Source organism: Mastomys coucha, unplaced genomic scaffold (assembly GCF_008632895.1).
Source record: "Mastomys coucha isolate ucsf_1 unplaced genomic scaffold, UCSF_Mcou_1 pScaffold4, whole genome shotgun sequence".
In the NCBI taxonomy this organism is placed as follows: domain Eukaryota; kingdom Metazoa; phylum Chordata; class Mammalia; order Rodentia; family Muridae; genus Mastomys; species Mastomys coucha.
Window position 1 is genome coordinate 37733108 of NW_022196910.1, and position 4421 is coordinate 37737528.

Below are 4421 nucleotides of genomic sequence, written 5' to 3' on the forward strand. Positions count from 1 at the left end.
CAAATCTCCTGTTGGGGAGTATTTTGTTGTTTTTGTTTTTGTTTTTTTACAGTTTGTTTATATGCCACAGCTATAACCCTAGGTAGGAAACTGAATTTGTGGTTCATTATAACATTCTAACTAGCATAGTAAACATCCAAACAAACAAAGTATCATTTCTTTCAAGATATTTTATATGATTGAGTTTTTCTGTTGCTAATTTAACAATCATGAACTTTTTGACTTAAAATAACATAAATTTGCTAGCACAGTTTCTGTAAGATGTCATAAGTCTGCTGTGGCTCTTTCTGGGCTCAGGTGGAGATATTAGAAGAGCTACAGTCCTTACTCAGGTTCTGGAGAAGAATCTGACACCAAGCCACAGTGGCTAGTGATCCTGGAACTCAGTCCTTTGACACTGGAAGCCCAAGGACCCTGTTCCCTTGCTGACTATCATACAAGCCATTCTTGTGGCTTCTCTCCAGTCCTCACTCCTGACTCCCTGGGTACATCAAATTCTCCTCATTCTGAATTCCCAGAGTTCCACTGTTGCTTCTTCTTTCATATGGAGAAAGTTCTCTGATTAATAAGGTATGTAATCTCCCTTTCCTATTTATTTGATTTTGTGAGACAATGTCTCACTGTGTGCCTCAGGCTAGCCTAGAGCTTACAATCCTCTGCCTCTACCTCCTAAATTCTGGGATTACAGGCATGTAATTCCACCACGTGCAGCCACGACCTCCCTATTTTAATACCCTTGATCTTAATGACTCTGCAGAGTTTCTTTGCCATGTAACAAAAATGTAGTCTTGGGTTGCACAGAGTAGCCAAAGGCATTGGGGGTGGGGTATCTTTAGGGAGCTATCCTACCCAATACAATTCTCCCAAACTGTACTTCATGCCAAGAAGAGTTTAGAATGCACATGAATCTCTTCTGTGCCCTGTCTAGCACAAAACCCTTGGAGGCAGGAACAGCACAGATGAATTCATCATCAGCCCATCACTCACTGGCTTCAACAGCTTCTCTAGGAGACAATTTATCTGAGCTGCAACTCCTCCAAAATTAGTCACAGTTGGGTATTTCATAACCAACTCTGCCTCACGTTAAAGGCCAGGCTTTCAAGCAAAACCAACAGCAGTTATTTTCACTCTAACCTCATAAACTCCCTTCCTTGATGATGAAGACCACCAATACCTAAGTTAACTGATGCAACATGGTCTCATGACATCACCGAGGAGGTTGTGAACCTACACCTTTAGATCTTTCTTTACTCCACAAGTACATTTGAGTGTTTCGATCGATATTCTGAATCTACTTAGCGGATTTGTTGACATACATGATTGCATACAGCATTGGGGGTAGGTTGTGATTCCATTTGACAAACAGGAATAGTGTTTCCTGCTTACAGTTGCACGAAGTAAGATGGCTTGGCAGAGAGAGGCCATACCTCTACTTAAAATAATCCAAATGCCTCGTTGACTTATTCCAAAATAGTCTTTTAGTTTATTTCATCAGAAATTCTGGGACAACATTGAGAAAACAAAGCTAAGAATTAAAGAAAGGGACGTCTAAAATTTGTGAGAATTTTATGTCAACATTTTTGTTAACTATTATTCAAGCAGAAGAGATATGTTATATGAGTGAGCTGGTAGGATCCTCTTCCTAGTGATGAGAATTTTAATTGTTTCTCTAGGGAAAAATTCAAAGTTCTACCCAGGATGGAAACAGCATCAGTGATGTTAAAGCCGCCTCGTAATATCAGTTTGGAGCCTTTTGTTCTAGCTTTCCCCAGTAAGGAGGAAGAGAGCCTCCTTCTGGTCAATTGTATGGAAAGAAGTTTTCTTTTTCTACTTAAAGTTCTTTATTAACTTACAAGCTGAAGTTACAACCAGCCGCTTTTATAGAAAAAGATTCAATAATATTAACACAGAAGAGCAAATAAAAGAATCTTTGTCAACTTCCTCAGGAGAAACACGCCCAAAGGCACACATACTTCAAAGTTATGGAGGTTCTGTGTTCTTTCAACTACATGGTAATCATTTAGCACAGTCAAATCATTTCAAACAAAATGCAGTCCACACACTATGTTCTCCGCTCTTGGTATATTTAGGACAAACTGTGTAAGCTTGAAATCACTTCAATGTTAAGTAACCTTCTCTGTATTGAAATATTTATTATTTTGGTATAGTTACATGCAGATGCCTAATATATATTTATAATAAGTGTACTATAGAAGCATAAATTGCAATGCAGACATTTTAATTTAAAATACACCCATTTGATTAAGAGTCATTTTTTTCTATCTTATCAAGTTAAATTATGTCCATAGTCAAATCCCTCAGTAACATATGAGCTCACCCAGGAGATGTCCTGCCAAGAGAGTGCTTGGCACACAGTAGGTAGCAAATAAATATTGAAAATTAAAAGCTTGTTTTTTATCAAGATCTAGGTAGCATGCCAGTTTTCACCCATGCGTAAACTCTTCGAATTAAATGCTAACAAGAATCCAGTTTGTCCCACGTCCAGCACACCTGAGAGTTTCCTCTCCTTTAATTGAATTGCATTCTGGAGAAGGACACTAATTGATATGAACTGAGCTTACTCTGAGTGTGAAATGCAAAGAAGCACCAGCTCTAGATACTCTGAGGATACACAACAAGGATCTCAGAGCTCCATCCTAACACCTAATTATGTGAATACAAACATAGCCACTCAGCAAGAAAGATAGGAGGGGGGCTCCTGTACCTCCTTTTACATGATCTGAGGAAGCCTCCCACATTCATTTATTTCTGGATTTATTTTACATTTACTAATGTATACACATGTGTGTCTGGGTGCACATTATTGTGAGTTCCCATGGAAACTAGAGGCATTGGGTCCCCTGGAGATGAGAACACAGGCAATTGTGAGCTCACTGGTGGGCACTCAGAATCAAACTCAGTCACCAGAAGAGCAGCTCTCACCCACTGAGCTACTTCTCTAGCCTAGCCCCCTGAATTCTTTTTTTCTTTCTTTGTTTCTTTTTTTTATTAGATATTTTCTTTATTTACATTTCAAATTATATCTCCTTTCCTGGTTTCCCCTCAAAAAAAACAAAAACAAAAACAAAAACAAACAAACAAAAAAAGCCTGTTCCCTCCCCCCTTCCCCTGCTCACCCACCCACCCTCTCCCGCTTCCTGGCCCCGGCATTCCCGGCATAGAACCTTCACAGGACCAAGAGCCCCTCTTCCCATTGATGACCAACTAGGCCATCCTCTGCTATACATAAACAGCTGGAGCCATGAGTCCCACCATGTGTACTCTTTGGTTGGTGGTTTAGTCCCTGGGAGCTCTGAGAGTACTAGTTAGGTCATATTGTTTTTCCTCCTAAGGGGCTGCAAACCCCTTCAGCTCCTTGGGTCTTTTCTCTAGCTTCTTCATTGGGGACCCTGCACTCAGTCCAATGGATGACAGTGAGCCTCTACTTCTGTATTAGTTGGGCACTGGCAGAGCCTCTCAGGAGACAGCTATATCAGGCTCTTATCAGCCAGCCCTTGCTGACATCCACAATAATGTCTGGGTTTGGTGATTGAATATGGGAAGCTATACCACTCCTGGGCATATACCCAGAAGATGCTCTAACATGTAATAAGGACACATGCTTCACTATGTTCATAGCAGCCTTATTTATAATAGCTAGAAGCTGGAAACAACCCAGATGTCCCTTAACAGAGGAATGGATACAGAAATTGTGGTACATTTACACAATGGAGTACTACTCAGCTGTTAAAAAGAATGGATGTATGAAGTTCTTAGTGATATGGATAGATCTGGAGAATATCATCCTGAGTGAGGTAACCCAATCACAAAAGAACACACATGGTATGAACTCACTAATAAGTGGATATTAGCCCAGAAGATCAGAATACCCAAGATACAATCCACAAACCACAAGAAACTTGAGAAGAAGGCAGACCAAAGTCTGGATACGTCGATCCTTCTTAGAAGGGGGAACAAAATATACATGGAAGGAGTTGCAGAGACAATGTATGGAGCAGAGACTGAAGGAAGGACAATCCAAAGACTGCCCCACCTGGGAGCCCCCTGAATTCTTACTTGTAGAGATTGAACAGTGGCAAGGGCCTCTATACTAGGTAAGAGTCTGTGTCCACACAGAGGTGACAGGAAGTATAATCCTCATCCTCGAGAAACTTACAGTGGAGAGCTGAGACAGAAAAATTAACATAAAGAAAAGATGAACGTATCTGTTGAAAATTAGAGCTAAGGGAGAATTTGGAAAATTTTCCTTCATCTCCTTTAACTTAAGCCTGCCAGCCTCAAAAGATAAAAGGTACCTGAATATCTATATCTTCCTGAGGAGATTTAGGATGTGTTAAGAAAATCTGAATGCAGGCAAGGGAGGAGAAGAAGAAGAAGAAGAAGAAGAAGAAGAAGAAGAA

General features: G+C 40.3%; 1 long non-coding RNA gene across 1 annotated transcript; it reads left to right on the forward strand.

Annotated features, from left to right (window-relative positions):
• The first annotated feature begins 487 nt into the window (after positions 1-487).
• Positions 488-1941, forward strand: LOC116076466. Its single transcript, XR_004112970.1, has 2 exons — positions 488-570; positions 1674-1941. It is a non-coding gene; the product is annotated as an uncharacterized LOC116076466 (long non-coding RNA).
• Positions 1942-4421: the final 2480 nt, after the last annotated feature.